The sequence below is a fragment of the Lepisma saccharinum genome, chromosome 24 (genome assembly GCF_977018435.1).
Source record: "Lepisma saccharinum chromosome 24, izLepSacc3.1, whole genome shotgun sequence".
Classification (NCBI taxonomy): domain Eukaryota; kingdom Metazoa; phylum Arthropoda; class Insecta; order Zygentoma; family Lepismatidae; genus Lepisma; species Lepisma saccharinum.
Window position 1 is genome coordinate 38702452 of NC_139252.1, and position 26707 is coordinate 38729158.

General features: G+C 37.5%; 1 protein-coding gene across 2 annotated transcripts in view; it reads left to right on the forward strand.

Moving 5' to 3' along the window:
* The window catches only part of LOC145978349 (corticotropin-releasing factor-binding protein), a 129927-nt gene that overhangs the window by 67572 nt on the left and 35648 nt on the right, over window positions 1–26707 (forward strand). The window lies entirely within an intron of this gene.

Sequence of the window (26707 nt, forward strand, 5' to 3'; positions counted from 1 at the left end):
AGAAAATTAGCCATGGCATTGTTACACTTTATTAAACCATTCTGCGTTGGAATACTTATGTGCAAATCCGTACGAATGTACATAAGATCATTTCTTCAACATTATGTACACTCATGCATAACTTATACCATTTGCAATGCATTTAGAATAATAATATGTTATGAAGAACATACTTCCCAGTTAAAGTACCTTGTGAAAGTACAGTATACATGAATATGAGCAACGTGGAGGACCTCCCCGATGACGCAATGATAACACTGTGGTTTTGTAATCAATAGGTACCCGGTTCAATCCCCAGTAGAGGGACATTATACAGTCGTTCGGATCCCAATTTAAACTGTAGGTTTAGTCCCGATTAGCCTAGCGAAGCATGAAATGTGGACGTACAACAAAATTTGAATAACATGACATGATGTACAGTCACAAGATCTAAAACCTTTTAAAAGCATTTAATTCGAATTGTGGATAAATTCGTTTATTACTAATGTCAGCATGAATTTCGATCTTCCAAAGGAAGTTTCCGGGTTTAGTCCCGTCCTAGCTCTTTGTGAGAGTCCCTTCTTCAGTTTCATCTAATCATGATTCATCCTCGTCGTCGCTTTTATCCAAAAGGGGCAGAAAAGCGGCGTTAATAACACAAAATAATGTTTCATGTGATTATCGATACCACGTTCTAAAAAACAAAAGAAGAAAACTGTTGCATCCAGTTTTTGTAAATGAACATGCAGACAGGTGTAACTTGAACAGTAACTTCTGACATTGTGCGTGAAGAAATATAAATAAATAGGTAAACTTTCCCTCAATAGATCCCAGCAAATGCCTAGTCTTGAATGCTGTTTTCAGATATACATTTCTGAGAAAAATTTTCATCTATCTTTTCATACATATAAAATTTCTGCGCAGGGAAGAAAAACGCATGGATTTTACTACTGGCGTAGACAATGGAAATACTAGGTAAGACCGGAAAATGTATAATTGGATTCTTTTGATGCTGTTGTTACTGTAGAGCCTGGTCTCTTTAGAGGGAAACATGGGTCGCTAGTCACAGAACTTAAGAGACGTTTGGAGAATTAAGCCCGGAGCTGCTATCCCTTCTGTCTTTGTCGATTTACAAAGGTTTTCTATTTTTTTCTTCTACCCTGACCTTCGACTGTTTCTGTACCTGAACGTTTGCAAAGGAAGTAATTATGGAGAACGGAAATTCGAAAAAGAATTCAGACGGTTGTCTCTCTGGCAGGCTTCCTCCGGTCGCGAATAGCCTTTGCAAATTCGCTGACGTTTGTAATACGCTGGGAGAAGGTTTTACGCGTTCGGAGGCAACAGCTGATTGCGTTCACTGGTCGGATTGGAAAGCCCAGAAGAGTGCAAAGAAGTTTTCTTTGGGAGCTTTTGTCCTTGTACTGCGGCATGTAAATTGCAGGGTGACGATCCTCTGTGAAAGCCCGACCCATTTTCGTTGTTCACCTCAAACCTAGTCAGGTAGTTCGTTTTCGATAGTTCTCATAAAATGTTCGTTAGTTCCGCACTTTCCCGACCAGTGGCGTATTCTGAGTCCAAGATTTTTGGCTATATCACTATGTCACGTGGTCCTAGGCTATGAATAGAAATACGTTTACCAACTCCTAAGGAATCAGGTTGCCAACTTATAGAAAATCAGGTAGCCAACTCACAAGAAATCAGGTTGCCAACTAATAAGAAATCAGGTTACCAACTCACAAGAAATCAGGTTGCCAACTTATAGGAAATCAGGTTGCCAACTCACAAGAAATCAGGTTACCAACTCACAAGAAATCAGGTTGCCAACTCACAAAAAATCAGGTTGCCAACTCACAAGAAATCAGGTTGCCAACTTATAGGAAATCAGGTTGCCAACTCACAAGAAATCAGGTTACCAACTCATAAGAAATCAGGTTGCCAACTCACAAGAAATCAGGTTACCAACTCACAAGAAATCAGGTTGCCAACTCACAAGAAATCAGGTTGCCAACTTCAGAATCACCATCATCATTTCACTGATATTTACAATTTCTGATCGATTTTTCTCCTGTATTTTTTTCTCTAGACTTCAGGCTTCGCAGATAGCCTAGCTAGCCTCGTATATACGCTCCTGTTGCCGACGCATTTTTAATTTCCAGCTGAAAACTATCCACATCGATTGATTTTCAATAGTTTTCAAAATTTATCCAAATCTCTCTGGAAATTTAGAAACTTTAAAATTGCCTCTATTGTTTATTCGAATAAATTGCATATATTTTGAGAACTAACGAAAATTTTATGAGAACTAACGGGTACTAACGAAAAATCAACCGATCTCCATAGTTTTCAGCTGGAAATTCAAAATGGGTCGGGCAAACTTCATATTTATTTTCGTGAATAAATTTGATACATTTCAGAAAATGGCCAAAATGTTTATTAAAAGTAACCAATACCTACCAACATGAATCTTTCTTTCGTCAAAATTCATTGTGAAAATTTCGAAAGTTCAAAACCTCCAATATTTATTCTGCGAATAAATTGGATAAATTTTGAGAACTAACGACCAACTTCTCAGGAGTGGCTGACGAGTCTATGGCGACTTATTTTGACATATTCTCCTCACAGTCCCCAGAACAACGTACGCAAGAGTATGGAACATGATATTTCCATTTCCGGAGCTACAGGGTACACAACAAGATACCCCGCAAGGGAACAGGGCTTCCCCGATGGCGCAGTGGTAGCGTCGTCGCCTTGTAATCAAGGGGTCCCGGATTCGATACCCGGTGGAGGCACAAGTGGTTCGGATCCCACTTTAAACTGTAGGTCCAGTCCCAATTAGCCTTGCTGTGCATAAAGTGGACTTAAAACAACAAATCAACCAACCAACCCGCAAGGGAACAAGAATTCACAAGGCACAAGATGGTGCAGCCAACATAATAAACCAGACCTTGAGACGGCCAATTTCAATTTGCCTTCCGTCTTGTGCGCCTGCCCAGACCATAAGACAGAGTGGGGCCTCGTTTACGCTAAATGAACACCCTTCCAGGAATTAAAGTCCACAATGGCCACTTTCCTCGAGCACATCCTGTGTTCGCGAACCCTCTGAATATGACCACATAACAATACATTACCCTGAAGACACAGAAACATAAATGCATCGCTGAAGCAAAAAATGCATAAACAATGTGGCGCAGACCAAATGTTTAAGTGCACGATCGAGAAAGATGCATCAAAATGCATCAGTTGATTCATTAAAGTACAACATTTCGACATAAAAAAAAGAAATACTCGCATCATATGACAATACTCGCGTTACCTTTACAAATGACATACAAAAAAAAAAGCATTAAACCGTAAACCTGATTCATGGCAAAGGTCAAATAACATATTTTAGTGCATCAAATAGATTTGATGCATTTAATCTTCTATGTGAAGACGGAGAGGGAACGAGTGTCTGAAACGTTGGTGTACACCCACCCACACCCACCTACACACACACACACACACACACACACACACACACACACACACACATATATATATATATATATATATATATATATATATATATATATATATATACATACATACATACATACATACATACATACATACAACTTTCAGTGTTAACGCTTCACGTCAGACCAGAGAGAAATAATTGTGTTCGTTTGGGTGCATTTCACTGGCGTACCCAAACAGAAAGGGGAGTGTGTAAAATAATATACAGGTGCCGGGGACTATGCGTGCATGGAATATGCGTTCAAGCAAAATTCGTGGACTTTGAATACAGGAGAAAGCGAATAAATTGGCAGGTGTAGTGAAATTTGCATACATAGTAAATACTACCTGAACGCAGAGCAGAAAATGGCCCAATATAAACCTCAGGGCAACCAAATGACGAACGAAATAATCAAAGGACACAACAGTGCTGGCGCCGCCACGAAAAAGTTTGGCAGTGAAGCCCCTAAGGTTTTGACTTGTTGAGAGGTTGGCAACACTGTGGTTCACCATTATGCAGGAAGACGTGTTGCAGATATGTTTCTCCTGATTGCAATTCTCGCTATAAATTTTGTCACAAGTATAACAACAACAGTAGGCAAATTATTGGATAGGTTCTGGCGATTAGCCAAGAGCTGAAGAAAAGCAACGTAAATAAGTAATAAAAAAACGAAAACTAGCAGAGTGGTAGAGCGAAACGAAGATAGTTAATTTCAGAGGATTTCGACAGGGTTGATGAAGATTGTTTGTTGACACCAGGACAGCCTGGAGTGCATGTTGGGTCGCCTTCAGAACGGCTTCTCGGGTGAAAAGGTTGACTTAACCTGACGCGACAAACAGCAAGGAGGTGATTCCGGGCAGAAAATTGAATCGGGGGGCCTCCCGGAAGAAAATTATTCCGGAAAAAGAGTCCGGGTCACGTTTTCCTTGTCGGAGGATGTCAGGATGATAAGAGAGAAGACGGGAAAATGTAAATGGAATCGGGATTGAAAGTCTTCGCGAAAAGGTTGATTTTGAGATGCCTCATCCACACGTGAATGTCAATGGCATATGTTCCAGTTTTTCAGTAAATAACACCACCCTGCACTTTGGGGGAAAAATTCGGATCATTTCAAAATCAATAGGTGATTCTGGAAGTTTTTGAGTGCTGATCTCGGAAATGGCATCCATTCTTTCCCACCACGTCAGGATTTTTCCTAATTTCACAATCAAAATTCTCATATTCGCCATTCCATTACGCCTATTACAGAAAGCAATAAATAGACCTCGGATTGTTAGGTTCTAGAAAGTGTGCTTTTAGGTTCCTAAAATAGGCTCTAAAAATCCAAAAATAGGTTCTAAAAATCCTAAAATAGGTTCTAAAAATCCGAAAATAGGCTCTGAAAATCCGAAAATAGGTTCTAAAAATACTAAAATAGGCTCTAAAAATCCTAAAATAGGCTCTAAGAATCCTAAAATAGGCTCTAAGAATCCCAAAATAGGTTCTAAAAATCCGAAAATAGGTTCTAAAAATCCGAAAATAGGTTCTAAAAATCCTAAAATAGGTTCCAAAACCTTAAATTAGGCTCTAAAAAACTTAAATTAGGCTAGAAAATCCTGAAATAGGTTGCAAAAAGGCTTAATTTGGTACAAAATTCCTGAAAAATACTGATTAGATACAATCGTTAAAAACAAAATTTCACAAGAACCGTAATAACCAAATGTTAATTTTCTAAACAAATTTTCATTTCTTTATATCATTTTCAAAAATATCTACCAATTATTATAATACTGCACTTGTGCTGTTAGAAAAAGTTACTTGTTGATATGAAAAATATATAATTTGCTGCACAATATCAGGGTGGCTACTCACTTGGAATTCCTTGAATTCCGGGAATTACACGTGAATTATTGGCACCGGAAATTATGCGTGGATTATTGGCTCTGGAAATTATTCATGAATTTTGGCAAGACAGGTACAGTGTCTCTCAAAAGTTTTAGGACAACCACATTTTAAACTAGGCAACCCAATTTACACAAGGCGTTGGTGGGTTGCGTGTAGAGTTAGGCTAAATTTCAGGGTTGCCACATGCACATTAGGTATTTATAAAATACGCGAAAGAAAGATATCCAAATATTATTGCATAAAACTAGAAAAAAATCAGTATTACATTGTTGCAATACTCTCAGAAAGAAACAACGTCGATTTTCTAGTATTTCATTGTTGATGAGTCTACACAAAGGAAAAGTGGAGAGAGGAAACGAAAGGAAACAAAGCAGAGGAGAAAAGAGAAAGCAATAGGAGAAGCGGAAAAGTAAAGAAGGGAAGAAAATAGAGAACAGAGGAAGTGGATAGGAGAAGTAATAAGAAGAAAGGAAACAGATGCGAGGAGAGATGAGGAAAATGGAGCAGAGAGGAGAGAAGAGAGGAAGGAAAGCAATGTGATAGAAGAGGAGGAAAGGAGTTTGGAGAGGAGAGAAGAGGAGGAGACGAGAAGAGAGGAGAGGAGGAGACGAGAAAAGGGGAGTGGAGAGTAGAGTAAAGAGAGAAAGAGAGAAGAACGAAATGATGAGGAGAACAATGCCGTGGAGTCGGAAATATAAGACAGGAGAGGAGATAAGAGGAGTGGAGAAAAGTGGGATGGAGACAAGAGGCGAGAAAATTAGGGAAGGCGGTATGAGATAAAAATAGAGGAGAAGGACGGGAGAGAAGAAGGAGAAGGAGAAGTTAAGAACAGAAGGGACTGGAGACGAGAGGAGAGAAGAGGTAGTTGCAGAAAATAGTCTCGGCGTCAAGAACTGATGCACTGATAACATTATCGACATGAAACATTCATTAACATTTTATAATGTATTGGAGAATGTATTAGATCGGTGAGAAATTCTTTTTGGCCGAGTTCAAAGTAAGATAAGATCTTCCACGTAAGATCTTTGATTTTACCTGCGATTATACCACTAAAAACATGAATGTAATTTTCATATTTATAAGATTTATCCAATTTTTCTCCTCTTCTCGGTTCGTTGAAATTGAGATTTTGTTATTTAACATTTCCCCTCCCACCATCGTTAATTCCAAACTGAATCATTCCGTTTCATACGACGTGGACAATGAACGCAATGGGATATGTCTAAAACGCACGAAAAGTTTCTGCCACCGGAGGGGTTTGAACCTACGACCATCAAATTATCAATCCTTAACGGTAACCACTACCCCCACATGATTTCGCTCCTGAACACAGGTAGAAAGAGCTGACCAACGTGAAATGCAGCTCCAACCCCCCTCCTACATGTCATGTGCAAAGAATACGTGTTTGTAACAAAGAAAACGAAGGTAATACGACTGGGCGAAAACATTTAATGGATAATTGCACATGATGGAAACTTTTCAGTCGATATTTTTGAAGGTATCTTTGCATTGAACTCGAGTGGAAAAAGGTGTAACATTAGTGTGTCTTGATTTTGGCAAGGAATTATGTGTGATCCGTGTCCAGTCATCATTGCTGAAACAAACGTTTGAAAACTCTGTGGAATTTTCATTCTGAGATAAGTTGCCTTACTTGCTACATGTATGCGAACTACACTCTGTCCCACTTATCTCTGAAGCAGGTGAACAAAACAAGTATCTGAGCAGCGATGAACACATGGGAGGAACGGAATTGCGTGGAGGGAGAAAAGCCACTGCAGTTACCAGCCTCCCCAGCAGCGTGTACTGCCTCGCTTTGTCCACTCGATCCCCCATTCCTTATTTTCCCTTCTCTTCCGCTATGCGCGGCTTTGCTCCAGACATGCTGGGACAGGGCACAGTTAATTGTTTTCGCAAGAAGTATCTTTGTGTGCCACACATTTAATTCTTACTCACATGAAGAAAAAAAAGTGTTGTCAATTTGCATTCAGGGGGTAGTTCCACAGTTACAAACTATTTTGGCCTTGATAAGAAGTTTAGTGTAAATAGTAATTTTGTTTATATTTTTTTAAAAAAATTAAGGTCTATGGTTGAAAGCCTCATATTTAGGGCTTGAACTCGTCACCTAAGAGGTTGAAGACCCGTCCTATTCTTTGTGCGTGACCTACTTTTTATTTTTCTCTTCATTATTCATCCTCATCCACGCGATTAGCCAAAAATAAAATAAGAAAAGGCCTCCTCCGTGATCGTGCGGTCTAAGGCGCTGTGCTTTGGACTCCGACTGCAGGACGGCATGTGTTCGAGTCCGCCTGGGTTTAGTCTCTGGGTTCTCGGCCTGTATATACATAGGACCGGTGGCAACCCACCATCGTGAGGAAATTGGGGAGCTACGAGTGAGTAGCGTAACCCGGTCTCGTAAATCTCCTATGGGGGATGTTCCTGGGTAAACAAAAAATAGTAGATCAGACAATTCGATTATCGAAGGCGATAAAAGAACTTCCGGTTTGACCAAGTTTCCAATATAAGCTAGTGGAATACAGATTGTCTTCGAGCTTACTTTGTTAAAAAGGAGCGGATACAAAATGGATCACTTGAAATTTTTAAGTGACAGAGAATTAAAGATACCCCGAAGATATTGACCAGTTCCCGGAGCCATTGGATGAAGATTTATGGAACAATAGAAATCTTTACTGAGACAATGTTGATCCTCTACCAATGTTTTTTTTTTTTTGTTTTGTTTTGAGTTGATGTTTTTAAAAAGTTCACTTTGTGCACAGAAAGGCTAATCGGGACTGGATATGCAGTTTAAAGTGGAATCCGAACAACTATGTGCCTCCACCGGGCATCGAACCCAATGGTTTCGTTAGTAGTAGGATTGGTGGGGGGATGAGGACGAGAAAGGAAGAGCTTCTCTCCAGCAGATTTGCTACACTTAAAACAGGCTCAACATGCCCATATGAGCTTTTTTCTCAAGTGTGGAATCTTGTCTAATTCAAGATTTTTGTAAAAATGCCCTCATGGATTCCATGAGAAAGGAAGAGCTCTCTCAGATTGATTTGTCTATACTTACAAAAGGCACTTCTGTGAGATTGTTGTCCATAAATTTGTTAAAAATATGCCCCTCTTGGGCCATACTTAAAACTAGGCTACACACCTACCCACACACACACATACACACACATATTTACTTCTGGTTTAAGTTTAATTGGATACCAGCTTCAATTTGTTTATCTAATATTAAAACAATGTATTGTGCAGAGCTCTTCTAGAATTGCTCCGTGACAACAGGGTCATCTATGTGCAAATGTCTGAACTCGGTGAACACTTGGGAACAAGTCAATTTTTTTCATTATGTCAATATTTTTAACTTCTTTTGCCAGTAATAGGGAAATGGTAGCAAGCATTAGACAAAGTACTTTGGAGCTGAATATTCCTTTCTTAAGACGTCGTATATTACTAAAATATCTTTAATTCACATATTTCTCATACCGCTGTATCTTGTTCTATTAGGCCTCTTCAAGAACATTGCCTATTAGGCCTCTTCAAGAACATTGCCTATTAGTGAAATAATAGGGCAAGCATACAATGATATGGGGATATGTGAATTGTTGGTTTCTTCGATTCAGATAAATGGATTGAATTGAAACTGGGATATTTTGCATTTGTTACATTCAGTTTCTTTGTTGTAATCTGTTCATATATAAAATCAAGCACCGAGAGGGTATAAGATCAATACTTGAACAATATGTGCGCATGACGGCCCCAAAGCGGTGGGATCGATACTTTCCGCACGGTGCACAGTTCTATCGCACGGTGCATAGTTCTATTGACATCCGGCAATTCTTATTAGCAAAAGTTCCTGCAGTCTTATTGACATCGATTAGTTCCAGAGTTGTCCACCGCCGCGCCGGGAGGCATGGCGCTGCGGTATGGATTGCATGTACGCTCAGCAGAAAAACGGGATGTGCATTCAGAAGAAAGTACTTCGGCAAAAATGTTAGAGAATAGCTCATGTTTCTGAATGCACCCCCAACCCACCCCAACACACCTACCCACCCACATCCATACATATTTACTTCCCGGTCCACTTCTATTGCATTAATTGATTAAATGGTTATGACATAATGTGATTATGTGTTATATTCTGATTGGTTTAAATAAGCAGTGTTTCTATTGGCTCTGTAAATCTATATAAGCCAGGGCACAGTGCAGATTCTTCACCATTGCTGGATCGGCAGTGGAACCCACAAGTGGGGGGCAGAACCTGAACAGGCTCCACCAAAGTATAGGAGACTTGAAGCATATAATTTGGCGGAATAACCCAAGTAAGGTCATAGAGACAATATACACTGATACAATAAAAGCCAATTTTTGGCAGGGGGGCCAAAGTGGTTCCTAAATACAAAACTCAAGAACTAATTGACATAGAGCTATGCAGTTTTTTTGTCTGCACTGAACTCAACTGATCCAGGATAAAGTTTTGATTTGAACCCCAAGAAATTGTATATAAATACCAATGCCAAAAATATCAACACACACATACACACACACACACAAAAAAATATACAAATCATACTGCTGAACCCAACTGATATTTTTATTAAGCATAGAATTTTGATTTGAACCCCAAGAAATTTTATATAATATAGATACCTGAACATGCAAACATATTTTGAAAGAAGAAATATTGCAAGATATATAAAATCAGACCACCTGTTGGATTGTTTTAGGGAAAAATTTGAAAATTTATCAGAGTATGATTTTTTTAAAGTGCAAAATGAAACAGAAGCAAGATGGGTACTTGACAGTGATGTTGGGTTTGGGTATGTGAGCATAGAATTGGGTTCTGAATATGATGATTTTGAATCCAATACATACTGGCATAGAATTGATGCATACCTGTTGCATTGTTGTTGGGGAAAATATGTTGCTTTTTTTACAAAAAGTACTTCAAGTTTAGAAAAATTTAGGTTTTACAAATTTTTCCATGATCATAGAATTTATACAAACAGCAGGTGGCCCGTTGATGACATATCATGGGACACAACAATTTCCATACTTGATGAGGCAAGAAAATTGGATGTAAATTATTTTAATGAGTTGATTATGTACCTGCTTAAAAACAATATCAATTCTGGCTCATTCAATACAAGATGGACTTAAATAATTACACAAAATATTTTTTTTGTAGATGGAACCTCCACCAGATTATAAGATTCTGTCACACCTATTCTAATACAATTAATATCACAAGTACTATTACAAGGCATGCACCGCATAAAATCATAATTCCAAGCGATGGCATGGATTCCACGATTCCATATCATACATACTGCAATTGGAGCTTCAGCAGTTCGGGACTGTGCAATATATTGTCTACAAATGTAGGATTGTACGGGTTGCAAACAAAACTCCCAAAGCTTATGTATTTCAGGTTTCTTAAATTTGAAACAGAATCCAAACTGTCTGGAAGTTCATAAAAGTGAAGCTATTCTACAAGCGGGTCTATCTCAGCTTCTGCATGATATATTTGAGCAAGAGGTGATGTGTTTATAATATTTGTTGGTATAGAGGTTTGTTCTGAATCTTATCAATTATGAACAGCTCTGCTGCATGTTGTGATGATGAATATCTAGTCCCTAAACCTAACAGAGCTGTGCAGTGATGTTGTTATTGGGAACAGGATTCAAATCCTACACAGATTTATGGAAGAATTAATTTTTGCTATGAAATTATATCTAGATCCCTGTGCAATAATGCTGTTATTGGGAACAGGATTCAAATCCTACACAGATACAGATTCTTGCTGAGCTTAATAGGTGATTGTCATGGAAGATACTCAATATTTCTGCTGTTATTAGGTACAAAATTCAATTACACAGACACAGATATAATATCTAGATGCATACAGAACTATAAATCTATACTCAGCTGTGCGGTGATGCTGTTATTGGGAACAAGATTCAAATCCTACACAGAATAGGTGATTGCCATGAAATAATATCCCTATACCTGACAGAGCTGTGCAGTGATGCTGTTATTGGGAAACAATTTTAACAGAGCTGTTGTTTCCATAAATCTATACTCAATATCCCTATACCTGACAGAGCTGTGCAGTGATGCTGCTATTGGAACAGGATTCAAATGCTAAACTTAGAACTATGCCATGAACAAAACTGTGCGGTGATATAATTATTGGGAACAAGCTTCAAAACCTCGCACAATGCTGAGCTTAGAGTGAAGATACCAGTGATATAATTATTGAGAACAGGATTCAAATTTTGGATAGGTGATTACCATGAAGATACTCAATATTTTTGTTATTAGGTATAAATATTATTTTATTCAATTCTTCACCTCCATATCTATAACATCTCTGTGTAATTCCATAACAGTTCCATGCTCAGCTCTGTGTCTGTGTGAGGCAAGCACAGCTCTGTTAGAGATAGGGATTAAAAATTATTTCATTCTTCACAAATCTAACAGTTCCATGCTCAGCTCTGTCTGTGTGGGGATTTGTGCCTAATAACATCAAAAACAACACAGCTCTGTTAGTTCAATTCTTCACATCCATGTCCATAACATCTCTGTGTAATTCCATAACAGATCCATGCTCAGCTCTGTGTCTATGTAGAGCAGATAGGGATATTAAGTATAAATTTAAATTCTTCACAAACAAATCTCTTCTAACAATTCCATAGCAGTTCCATGCTCAGTTTGTATCTGTGTGGGATTTGTACAGCAACATTAGAAACAGAGTAGATGGGTATAAATATTATTTTATTCAATTCCTCACCCCCATATCCATAACAGCTCTGTGTTTATAATCTAACAATTCCCATAACAGTTTCATGCTCAGCAAGGCTCTGTGTCTGTGTAGTTTCATAACAGTTCCTGTGTGGGATTTGTACAGAGCACAGCTCTGAGATAGGGACTAACAGTTAGGGTATAATTAATTCTTCACATCTAACAACTATAACAATTCCTCCTATCTATTGAGTGTCTAGATGTTATTTCATCCCTATGCCATGACAGTTTCAACTCTGTATTTGTGTGGGATTTAAAGCTTGTCCAATTCTTCACATCTCCCAATGTGTGGCATTGCCAAAAAAAATCTCAGCATGGCCCTGTGTCTGTGTGAGATTTGAGGCCTGTTCCCGGTATAGGTAGATTTGAAATAGGATCTGTGCCTCCTGGCTTGAGAAGAAAGGGACTATGCATATTGTTTTGAGGTGGGATCTGAATCTCAGCAAAAGCCCTAATCACAGCGGGGCTGTGTCAGGGATCATAATTGATAGGATATAATTGTATTCAGAACAAACCCCCTATAAGATATGATAACTTTCAAGCTCTGCTGTTACAAACACTTCCCTGTATACATACTGGGCTATCACTATAATAATATTTGCCACATGTTCTGTGATCTTGTAATAATTATTCCTGTCGGTGATAAAAACATTGTTCAATTCTAACTAGTTCAATTCTTCACAATTCCATAACAGTTCCATGCTCAGCTAGCAGATAGGGATATTATATAAATTTAAAAATTCACAAACAAATCTCATCTAACAATTCCATAACAGTTCCATGCACAGCTCTGTGTCTGTGTGAGGCAAGCACAGCTCTGTTAATAAATTTTATTCTTTCCAATTGTATAATTGAGCATAGCAAAAAATCTCAGCATGACCCTGTGTCTGTGTTTGAGGCCTGTTCCCGGTATAGGTAGGTACAAATCTGGCAATCACATAGGATCTGTGCCTCCCGGCTTGAGATATGCATATTGTTTTGAAACCTTACTGGGTGGGATCTGAATCTCAGCAAAAGCCCTAATAAAATATAATTTGGATGTGTTTCTGTATTTTTCAAGCTCTGCTGTTACAAACACTTCCCTGTATACATACTCTGCAACATATGGGCCATCACTATAATAATATTTGCCACATGTTCTGTGATCTGTAATCTTGTAATAATTATTCCTGTCGGTGATACAAACATTGTCACAAATTTTCTGTCTTGAGGAAATATCAACAAGGCTTATTCTTCACAAACAAATCTCATCTAACAATTCCATGCTCAGCTCTGTGTCTGTGCGAGGAGGATTTGTACCTAATAACATCAGTACAGCACAGCAGCTCTGTTAGAGATAGGGATGATTTAATTATATTATTATTGAAACATCTAGAAATTATTCTTCACAAACAAATCTCATCTAACAATTCCATGCTCAGCTCTGTGTCTGTGCAAGGATTTGTACCTAATAACATCAGTATAGCACAGCTGCTCTGTTAGAGACAGAGCAAATAGGTATAAATATTATTTTATTTATTTCTTCACAACAGCTCTGTGTCTGTGTGAGGCAAGCACAGCTCTGTTAGAGATAGGGATATTGAGTATTGAAAATCTAGAAATTATTTTATTCTTCACAAACAAATCTCATCTAACAATTCCATGCTCAGCTCTGTGTCTGTGTGGGGATTTGTACCTAATAACATCAAAACAACACAGCTCTTGTCAGTTCAATTCTTCACAATTCCATAACAGTTCCATGCTCAGCTCTGTGTCTATGTAGAGTAAAACTGTTAGAGATAGGGATATTAAGTATAAATTTAAAAATTATTTTATTCTTCACAAACAAATCTCATCTAACAATTCCATAACAGTTCCATGTTCAGCTCTGTGTCTGTGTGAAGCAAGCACAGCTCTGTTAAATATAGGAATATTAAGTATAGATCTAAATTTCATTCTTCACAAACAAATCTCATCTAACAATTCCATAACAGTTCCGTGCTCAGCTCTGTGTCTGTGTGGGATTTGTACAGCAACATAGCTTTGTTAGAGACAGAGTAGATGGGTATAAATATTATTTCATTCAATTCTTCACCTCCATATCCATAACAGCTCTGTGACATTTATTCTTCATATCTAACAATTCCAATAATAGTTTCATGCTCAGCAAGGCTCTGTGTCTGTGTAGATAGGGATATTAATATTTCATTCCTTCATAACAGTTCCTGTGTCTGTGTGGGATTTGTACATAGCACAGCTCTGAGATAGTGACTAACAGTTAGGGTATAATTAATTTTTTACATCTATTGAGTGTCTAGATGTTATTTCATCCCTATGCCATGACAGTTTCAACTCTGTATTTGTATGGAATTTAGAACTTGTCTGAAAAGTGGCAATCAATGCCTATTGTTTCTATATAAATGTTTCAACGTATGTTCAACATAAGTGGCAATCAATGCCTATTGTTTCTATATAAACGTTTCAACATATGTTCAACATGTTGTACATACGTTGAAACGTTTATATAGAAACAATAGGCATTGATTGCCACTTATGTTGAACATACGTTGAAACATTTATATAGAAACAATAGGCATTGATTGCCACTTTTCAGACAAGTTCTAAATTCCATACAAATACAGAGTTGAAACTGTCATGGCATAGGGATGAAATAACATCTAGACACTCAATAGATGTAAAAAATTAATTATACCCTAACTGTTAGTCACTATCTCAGAGCTGTGCTATGTACAAATCCCACACAGACACAGGAACTGTTATGAAGAAATGAAATATTAATATCCCTATCTACACAGACACAGAGCCTTGCTGAGCATGAAACTATTATTGGAATTGTTAGATATGAAGAATAAATGTCACAGAGCTGTTATGGATATGGAGGTGAAGAATTGAATGAAATAATATTTATACCCATCTACTCTGTCTCTAACAAAGCTATGTTGCTGTACAAATCCCACACAGACACAGAGCTGAGCACGGAACTGTTATGGAATTGTTAGATGAGATTTGTTTGTGAAGAATGAAATTTAGATCTATACTTAATATTCCTATATTTAACAGAGCTGTGCTTGCTTCACACAGACACAGAGCTGAACATGGAACTGTTATGGAATTGTTAGATGAGATTTGTTTGTGAAGAAAAATATAATTTTTAAATTTATACTTAATATCCCTATCTCTAACAGTTTTGCTCTACATAGACACAGAGCTGAGCATGGAACTGTTATGGAATTGTGAAGAATTGAACTGACAAGAGCTGTGTTGTTTTGATGTTATTAGGTACAAATCCCCACACAGACACAGAGCTGAGCATGGAATTGTTAGATGAGATTTGTTTGTGAAGAATAAAATAATTTCTAGATGTTTCAATACTCAATATCCCTATCTCTAACAGAGCTGTGCTTGCCTCACACAGACACAGAGCTGTTGTGAAGAAATAAATAAAATAATATTTATACCTATTTGCTCTGTCTCTAACAGAGCAGCTGTGCTGTACTGATGTTATTAGGTACAAATCCTTGCACAGACACAGAGCTGAGCATGGAATTGTTAGATGAGATTTGTTTGTGAAGAATAATTTCTAGATGTTTCAATAATAATATAATTAAATCATCCCTATCTCTAACAGAGCTGCTGTGCTGTACTGATGTTATTAGGTACAAATCCTCCTCGCACAGACACAGAGCTGAGCATGGAATTGTTAGATGAGATTTGTTTGTGAAGAATAAGCCTTGTTGATATTTCCTCAAGACAGAAAATTTGTGACAATGTTTGTATCACCGACAGGAATAATTATTACAAGATTACAGATCACAGAACATGTGGCAAATATTATTATAGTGATGGCCCATATGTTGCAGAGTATGTATACAGGGAAGTGTTTGTAACAGCAGAGCTTGAAAAATACAGAAACACATCCAAATTATATTTTATTAGGGCTTTTGCTGAGATTCAGATCCCACCCAGTAAGGTTTCAAAACAATATGCATATCTCAAGCCGGGAGGCACAGATCCTATGTGATTGCCAGATTTGTACCTACCTATACCGGGAACAGGCCTCAAACACAGACACAGGGTCATGCTGAGATTTTTTGCTATGCTCAATTATACAATTGGAAAGAATAAAATTTATTAACAGAGCTGTGCTTGCCTCACACAGACACAGAGCTGTGCATGGAACTGTTATGGAATTGTTAGATGAGATTTGTTTGTGAATTTTTAAATTTATATAATATCCCTATCTGCTAGCTGAGCATGGAACTGTTATGGAATTGTGAAGAATTGAACTAGTTAGAATTGAACAATGTTTTTATCACCGACAGGAATAATTATTACAAGATCACAGAACATGTGGCAAATATTATTATAGTGATAGCCCAGTATGTATACAGGGAAGTGTTTGTAACAGCAGAGCTTGAAAGTTATCATATCTTATAGGGGGGTTTGTTCTGAATACAATTATATCCTATCAATTATGATCCCTGACACAGCTCCGCTGTGATTAGGGCTTTTGCTGAGATTCAGATCCCACCTCAAAACAATGTGCATAGTCCCTTTCTTCTCAAGCCGGGAGGCACAGATCCTATTTCAAATCTACCTATACCGGGAACAGGCCTCAAATCTCACACAGACACAGGGCCATGCTGAGATTTTTTTTGGCAATGCCACACATTGGGAGATGTGAAGAATTGGACAAGCTTTAAATCCCACACAAATACAGAGTTGAAACTGTCTTGGCATAGGGATAAAATAACATCTAGACACTCAATAGATAGGAGGAATTGTTATAGTTGTTAGATGTGAAGAATTAATTATACCCTAACTGTTAGTCCCTATCTCAGAGCTGTGCTCTGTACAAATCCCACACAGGAACTGTTATGAAACTACACAGACACAGAGCCTTGCTGAGCATGAAACTGTTATGGGAATTGTTAGATTATAAACACAGAGCTGTTATGGATATGGGGGTGAGGAATTGAATAAAATAATATTTATACCCATCTACTCTGTCTCTAATGTTGCTGTACAAATCCCACACAGATACAAGCTGAGCATGGAACTGCTATGGAATTGTTAGAAGAGATTTGTTTGTGAAGAATTTAAATTTATACTTAATATCCCTACCTGCTCTACATAGACACAGAGCTGAGCATGGAACTGTTATGGAATTACACAGAGATGTTATGGACATGGATGTGAAGAATTGAACTAACAGAGCTGTGTTGTTTTTGATGTTATTAGGCACAAATCCCCACACAGACAGAGCTGAGCATGGAACTGTTAGATTTGTGAGGAATGAAATAATTTTTAATCCCTATCTCTAACAGAGCTGTGCTTGCCTCACACAGACACAGAGCTGAGCATGGAACTGTTATGGAATTACACAGAGATGTTATAGATATGGAGGTGAAGAATTGAATAAAATAATATTTATACCTAATAACAAAAATATTGAGTATCTTCATGGTAATCACCTATCCAAAATTTGAATCCTGTTCTCAATAATTATATCACTGGTATCTTCACTCTAAGCTCAGCATTGTGCGAGGTTTTGAAGCTTGTTCCCAATAATTATATCACCGCACAGTTTTGTTCATGGCATAGTTCTAAGTTTAGCATTTGAATCCTGTTCCAATAGCAGCATCACTGCACAGCTCTGTCAGGTATAGGGATATTGAGTATAGATTTATGGAAACAACAGCTCTGTTAAAATTGTTTCCCAATAACAGCATCACTGCACAGCTCTGTCAGGTATAGGGATATTATTTCATGGCAATCACCTATTCTGTGTAGGATTTGAATCTTGTTCCCAATAACAGCATCACCGCACAGCTGAGTATAGATTTATAGTTCTGTATGCATCTAGATATTATATCTGTGTCTGTGTAATTGAATTTTGTACCTAATAACAGCAGAAATATTGAGTATCTTCCATGACAATCACCTATTAAGCTCAGCAAGAATCTGTATCTGTGTAGGATTTGAATCCTGTTCCCAATAACAGCATTATTGCACAGGGATCTAGATATAATTTCATAGCAAAAATTAATTCTTCCATAAATCTGTGTAGGATTTGAATCCTGTTCCCAATAACAACATCACTGCACAGCTCTGTTAGGTTTAGGAACTAGATATTCATCATCACAACATGCAGCAGAGCTGTTCATAATTGATAAGATTCAGAACAAACCTCTATACCAACAAATATTATAAACACATCACCTCTTGCTCAAATATATCATGCAGAAGCTGAGATAGACCCGCTTGTAGAATAGCTTCACTTTTATGAACTTCCAGACAGTTTGGATTCTGTTTCAAATTTAAGAAACCTGAAATACATAAGCTTTGGGAGTTTTGTTTGCAACCCGTACAATCCTACATTTGTAGACAATATATTGCACAGTCCCGAACTGCTGAAGCTCCAATTGCAGTATGTATGATATGGAATCGTGGAATCCATGCCATCGCTTGGAATTATGATTTTATGCAGTGAGTGCCTTGTAATAGTACTTGTGATATTAATTGTATTAGAATAGGTGTGACAGAATCTTATAATCTGGTGGAGGTTCCATCTACAAAAAAAATATTTTGTGTAATTATTTAAGTCCATCTTGTATTGAATGAGCCAGAATTGATATTGTTTTTAAGCAGGTACATAATCAACTCATTAAAATAATTTACATCCAATTTTCCTGCCTCATCAAGTATGGAAATTGTTGTGTCCCATGTTATGTCATCAACAGGCCACCTGCTGTTTGTATAAATTCTATGATCATGAAAAAATTTGTAAAACCTAAATTTTTCTAAACTTGAAGTACTTTTTGTAAAAAAAGCAACATATTTTCCCCAATAACAATGCAACAGGTATGCATCAATTCTATGCCAGTATGTATTGGATTCAAATTCATCATATTCAGAACCCAATTCTATGCTCACATACCCAAACCCAACATCACTGTCAAGTACCCATCTTGCCTCTGTTTCATTTTGCACTTTAAAAAAATCATACTCTGATAAATTTTCAAATTTTTCCCTAAAACAATCCAACAGGTGGTCTGATTTTATATATCTTGCAATATTTCTTCTTTCAAAATATGTTTGCATGTTCAGGTATCTATATTATATAAAAATTTCTTGGGGTTCAAATCAAAATTCTATGCTTAATAAAAAATATCAGTTGGGTTCAGCAGTATGATTTGTATATTTTTTTGTGTGTGTGTGTATGTGTGTGTTGATATTTTTGGCATTGGTATTTATATACAATTTCTTGGGGTTCAAATCAAAACTTTATCCTGGATCAGTTGAGTTCAGTGCAGACAAAAAAACTGCATAGCTCTATGTCAATTAGTTCTTGAGTTTTGTATTTAGGAACCACTTTAACCCCCCTGCCAAAAATTGGCTTTTATTGTATCAGTGTATATTGTCTCTATGACCTTACTTGGGTTATTCCGCCAAATTATATGCTTCAAGTCTCCTATACTTTGGTGGAGCCTGTTCAGGTTCTGCCCCCCACTTGTGGGTTCCACTGCCGATCCAGCAATGGTGAAGAATCTGCACTGTGCCCTGGCTTATATAGATTTACAGAGCCAATAGAAACACTGCTTATTTAAACCAATCAGAATATAACACATAATCACATTATGTCATAACCATTTAATCAATTAATGCAATAGAAGTGGACCGGGAAGTAAATATGTATGGATGTGGGTGGGTAGGTGTGTTGGGGTGGGTTGGGGGTGCATTCAGAAACATGAGCTATTCTCTAACATTTTTGCCGAAGTACTTTCTTCTGAATGCACATCCCGTTTTTCTGCTGAGCGTACATGCAATCCATACCGCAGCGCCATGCCTCCCGGCGCGGCGGTGGACAACTCTGGAACTAATCGATGTCAATAAGACTGCAGGAACTTTTGCTAATAAGAATTGCCGGATGTCAATAGAACTATGCACCGTGCGATAGAACTGTGCACCGTGCGGAAAGTATCGATCCCACCGCTTTGGGGCCGTCATGCGCACATATTGTTCAAGTATTGATCTTATACCCTCTCGGTGCTTGATTTTATATATGAACAGATTACAACAAAGAAACTGAATGTAACAAATGCAAAATATCCCAGTTTCAATTCAATCCATTTATCTGAATCGAAGAAACCAACAATTCACATATCCCCATATCATTGTATGCTTGCCCTATTATTTCACTAATAGGCAATGTTCTTGAAGAGGCCTAATAGGCAATGTTCTTGAAGAGGCCTAATAGAACAAGATACAGCGGTATGAGAAATATGTGAATTAAAGATATTTTAGTAATATACGACGTCTTAAGAAAAGGCATATTCAGCTCCAAAGTACTTTGTTTAACACTTGCTACCATTTCCCTATTACTGGCAAAAAGAGTTAAAAATATTGACATAATGAAAAAAATTGACTTGTTCCCAAGTGTTCACCGAGTTCAGACATTTGCACATAGATGGCCCTGTTGTCACGGAGCAATTCTAGAAGAGCTCTGCACAATACATTGTTTTAATATTAGATAAACAAATTGAAGCTGGTATCCAATTAAACTTAAACCAGAAGTAAATATGTGTGTGTATGTGTGTGTGTGGGTAGGTGTGTAGCCTAGTTTTAAGTATGGCCCAAGAGGGGCATATTTTTAACAAATTTATGGACAACAATCTCACAGAAGTGCCTTTTGTAAGTATAGACAAATCAATCTGAGAGAGCTCTTCCTTTCTCATGGAATCCATGAGGGCATTTTTACAAAAATCTTGAATTAGACAAGATTCCACACTTGAGAAAAAAGCTCATATGGGCATGTTGAGCCTGTTTTAAGTGTAGCAAATCTGCTGGAGAGAAGCTCTTCCTTTCTCGTCCTCATCCCCCCACCAATCCTACTACTTTCGTTGGTATATACATTAAACAAGAAAGTTCATTCGCTTATAAATTAAGCTACAGATTTTTTACATTAAAACAGAAGTAAATAATAATAAATTCTTAAAGGTAAAAGGAAGATTAAATACACCGATGAAAAACAAAGATATTCTACTTAGCCTAATAGTTATAAAGTGCACATTTTATTTCTCATTAATAAAACCACAGATAAATTTTTACATAAACGTGTATTTTAAGTTGGTTCTAATTTATGTTTGGCCACTTCTCATTCTTTATAATTATCATTCTAATTAATCATTAACATATGCCAGTTGATTTTTAATTCCACGAAAACGAAAAAAAATAACAACAGGCAATTCCACACATGATACGAATATGCAGGAAGTTGGAGGATTCGGCAGGTTGAAATAAAGCTTACATTATTTAAAAACATTCAAATACTTCGAAGCTTCCCGATGGCGTAGCTGTAACGTCACTGCCGTGTAATCAAGGTGTCCCAGGATATCTGGTGGAGGCACAATGTGGCTTAAACTCTAGGTTGAGTCCCGAATAGCCTTACTGTGCATAATGTGCACTTAAAAAAAACAAAAAAAACTGAAATGTACTCTGATTATATCAGAATGGATAATTTTTCGACATTGTGTATCAACTAGAACACAGCTCTCTTAATTGTTCTTTCTTCCACAGATAATGCATGGTTGTAAAAATTTACATCTTTTAAATTTGTTATGCCAACATATGTGGGTTAGAAAATTATAATTTAAAAACACTTAAATATTTAATCGGGCTTATTTAACGGCGATGAAGTGACGTGTCTAGGGCCTACTTTCTCATGTCGTGGTTCACAGTCTTTTCGCATTACTGCCCGAATCCACTGAGTTTTCGTATCTGGTCTGTCGAAAAAAGATTCACAGATACTTGAGAAAAATTATTCGTTCTGGACCTCATATTGCAACCAATAACCACGCAATGATTGTCGTCTTTTCTGCAAGATATTACCCTTACATCTTTATAATCCATGTTACTCTTTCAAAACCAGAAGTAGGGTCCCGACCGTGCCGAACAGGAACGAAAATGTAAACATCAGGTGAATAACCACCATAATGGTTGAGGGTTCGACGTGCTGATCCCACGTCACCCCATCTGGTTGAAGATCACTACGAAGGATTGTGGGAGGGAGACTGGCAGTCGGGAGATAGGCCAAGGCCCTTCGAGAGCTGTTCAGCCATGCGTTATTGTTATTATTAAAATAAGAAAAACAAGGGAATGAGGAAAAATTAATAAAAAAAATATTTATCTATATTAAACCAACCATTAAATTTTATTTTGTTTTTCATGGATCGGTTGCCCTACTACGCGGTAATCCCAATAAGTATCTTACATGTTACACGATAAAGCACATATTACTTACTATCCGAGAACTTTTTCAATAATCATTTTTGTTTGCCAGGAATCATTACTTATTGCATGTTGAGCTAGTGCGCACCTAGCCGCCTCTGATGAAATCTATTATTGTTCAGATTTTCTTTAAAATTGGACTCTGGTCACTTCTAATTTGCTGGGTGTAGACGCTGTGCATGGACGCACAATGTTTTGCGATAAGAAGCGGCCTTGTGAAGCGTGACTCATGAACGCGAACAAGCTAGGCTACCAAGCTTATCTGCCTTTGAATACCAAGTCATTTTTTTTAACCTTTCCCGAACGCGATTGCTACTATAGAAGTGTGTGTATATATATATTATCTCAAAAGAGCAAGAAAGGAAATTCAACCAATGTTCTCCCGTCGTATAAAACCAAAAATTATCTATTAAACGAAAAGTTCACGATTGTCAATAAACGGTTTAACCAATCTGATCTTTCAGGAACTTTTCAAGCATAATTCCACTGTCTAGGTCAATGACAGAAAAGCAAGCAATACTTGTATTTATTATTTAAATCAATTAAAGGAATGTGTAAGAATTTATAAGAAATAAAGAGCGGAACGGAACGACTGTTGTTCTACCTTAAAAATTGTTGTTCTTCGAAATAAAAAAAATAAGAAGGATTTAATCCAACACCTTAACACACTGTTCCACTACTCTCTATTGACTAATACTGTTAAATGTGATGTGATTTTATGAATACAATTTTCCGCCTGTTTACGTATAACGTCTCGCACATTTGGCAGTTCGCAAACGTTTTTGCAAATGCTGTAATTATTTCGTGTTACCATACGTAACAGCAAATACATTTCATAAGACTGTTCCGGACACGAGACTTGCGTCAGAAAACAAGCCCTGCAATGTTCAAGACTCAAGATATTTTTCATAATAATGTCTAATCAACATAATAAGTTAGGAGCATTTTCACAACAACTACCAATATTCTTGTTTTTCTTCATCACTTCCAAAATATATTCTCGAAGATAGCTGCTATACTACAAGAAACAATTCAAAATTAAAGTAAAATTCAACTACATGTATATCCAAGGACATTTACAATATTGGAGGAACAGAATTCTTAAACATTGTTGATTCAACGGAAGGTAAGGGCGTGGTGTAGTGATGTCGGCCCCCGTGGTGGATGTGGTTAGCACATCGCGCTACGACGCCGCGGGTCCCGGATTCGAATCCCGGCTCGGGCATGGATGTTTGTGATTGTCTGTCCTCAAAAGTCCTGAAATTGAGAATTAAATGAAATGATATGGGCTGCTAGTGGTCCCAGGTTCGATCCTCCTTACGAGGTGTTGTTCTCTTTTATTTAATTCTCCTTCTATTAAACAGGAGCAAGGTGACATTATTTGTAGTAGTAGTGTAAATGGTTACATTGTTCTACATCTGGAATTTTCTAAAAAAATAAACAAATAAATGAATTGACACACGTTCAAAGGGTTATTTTCACGTATCAGATCTTGAGTTATGATATTCTAAGGATAATTGTGTTCTGCTTCAAAGACATTGACAAATATTAATGAAATAACCATTTACATTTGTGGCAATTCAAGACACACTAATATTACACTTTTTTCCACTGGAGTTCAATGGCCCGACCCTGTGGCCGAGTCGACCTCCGTGGCGAAGTAGTTAGCAGAGCGCGCTACAACGCCAGGGGTTCCGGGTTCGAGTCCCGGGTAAGGCATGGGTATTTGTGATTGTCTGTCCTGAAAAAGTCCTGAAATAGAAAATGTGAATGAAATGATATGAGTGAATGTGATGGGGGAAGCTTCCGCTTAGGGGGCTTTCCTTAAAAAAAAAAAAAAAAAAAAAATGGTTAGCACATTGCGCTGCGACGCCAAGGGTCCCGGGTTCGAATCCCGGTCGGGCTTGGTTGTTTGTGAATGTCCATTCATCAATTTCATCATTTCATCACTCATCCCCATCTTCGCAAATTAGCAAAGAGGCACAAAACGCGAAGTAAAATAAAATCAAATCAAAATCAAAAAAATCAAAAATCGAGTTCAATACAAAGATACCTCTGCAAATATCGAATGAAAAGTTTCCATCATGTGCAATTATCCATTAAATGTTTTCGCCCAGTCGTATTACCTTCGTTTTCTTTGTTACAAACAAGTATTCTTTGCACATGACATGTAGGAGGGGGGTTGGAGCTGCATTTCACATTGGTCAGCTCCTTCTACCTGTGTTCAGGAGCGAAAGCTTGTGGGGGTAGTGGTTACCGTTAATGATTGTTAATTTGATGGTCGTAGGTTCAAACCCCTCCGGTGGCAGAAACGTTTCGTGCGTTTTAGACATATCCCATTGCGTTCATTGTCCACGTCGTATGAAACGGAATGATTCAGTTTGGAATTAACGATGGTGGGAGGGGAAATGTTAAATAACAAAATCTCAATTTCAACGAACCGAGAAGAGGAGAAAAATTGGATAAATCTTATAAATATGAAAATTACATTCATATTTTTAGTGGTATAATCGCAGGTAAAATCAAAGATCTTACGTGGAAGATCTTATCTTACTTTGAACTCGGCCAAAAAGAATTTCTCACCGATCTAATACATTCTCCAATACATTATAAAATGTTAATGAATGTTTCATGTCGATAATGTTATCAGTGCATCAGTTCTTGACCCCGAGACTATTTTCTGCAACTACCTCTTCTCTCCTCTCGTCTCCAGTCCCTTCTGTTCTTAACTTCTCCTTCTCCTTCTTCTCTCCCGTCCTTCTCCTCTATTTTTATCTCATACCGCCTTCCCTAATTTTCTCGCCTCTTGTCTCCATCCCACTCTTCTCCACTCCTCTTATCTCCTCTCCTGTCTTATATTTCCGACTCCACGGCATTGTTCTCCTCATCATTTCGTTCTTCTCTCTTTCTCTCTTTACTCTACTCTCCACTCCCCTTTTCTCGTCTCCTCCTCTCCTCTCTTCTCGTCTCCTCCTCTCCTCTCCTCTCCAAACTCCTTTCCTCCTCTTCTATCAACATTGCTCTTCTTCCTCTCTTCTCTCCTCTCTGCTCCATTTTCCTCATCTCTCCTCGCATCTGTTTCCTTTCTTCTTATTACTTCTGCTATCCACTTCCTCTGTTCTCTATTTTCTTCCCTTCTTTACTTTTCCGCTTCTCCTATTGCTTTCTCTTTTCTCCTCTGCTTTGTTTCCTTTCGTTTCCTCTCTCCACTTTTCCTTTGTGTAGACTCATCAACAATGAAATACTAGAAAATCGACGTTGTTTCTTTCTGAGAGTATTGCAACAATGTAATACTGATTTTTTTCTAGTTTTATGCAATAATATTTGGATATCTTTCTTTCGCGTATTTTATAAATACCTAATGTGCATGTGGCAACCCTGAAATTTAGCCTAACTCTACACGCAACCCACCAACGCCTTGTGTAAATTGGGTTGCCTAGTTTAAAATGTCGTTGTCCTAAAACTTTTGAGAGACACTGTACAAGCGGATGTTTTCCCTATCTCATTTTTTTCTCCGTAGACGTGAACAATTGCAACTTTTATTAATCCATATCCCATTAAATGTATACATGTTTATAAATGCCCTGAGGCAAGTTTCTCTCAGTTTAGCTTTTATTTCATTCATTTTTTTGAGGATGAAAAAGAAAGCTACACAGAAAATAAAACAAAATTTTCTCAATCAATTTACTTTGTTAGTTTCTTTTACAGAACAATCTATCTGACAAACGGACGATTATTGCAAAATAATATATCTTGAAGTTGATTAGGTAAATTTTTTGTTACATTGGAATCATACAAACCCTTTACATTGCCAATATTTCTGTGTGTGGAAGGGAGGGTGAGAGTCGGTAATACGTAAGGTTGGAATAGAGAAAACATCTGCTTGTATCCTTGAATTTTTGGAAAGTTCAACTTGAAAACCAGGAATTATACTTGAATTTTATCATGGTCCCAGTGACCACCATGAATCTTTTTGCATTATCCACACTCAAACTCCACCTCTTGTCTGTGAGGATCATTTCATGTGCTGAAAATTATCTTTCAACAGAAACATAGTCAGTAGTGCTAATTTGAATGCTGAAATATTACTTCGCAAGGCGTGAATGCCAAAAAGGACCAAACTGACGCGAAAGTGAGCAAGGCCACACACATTAGTAGTTTGCACTTGGGACTGTGCAGCCAGTAGAGACGATTGGGTGCCAAAACTGAGAATGGGGAGGGGGGGGGGCATGGACAGTTTACTTTATCTTAGTA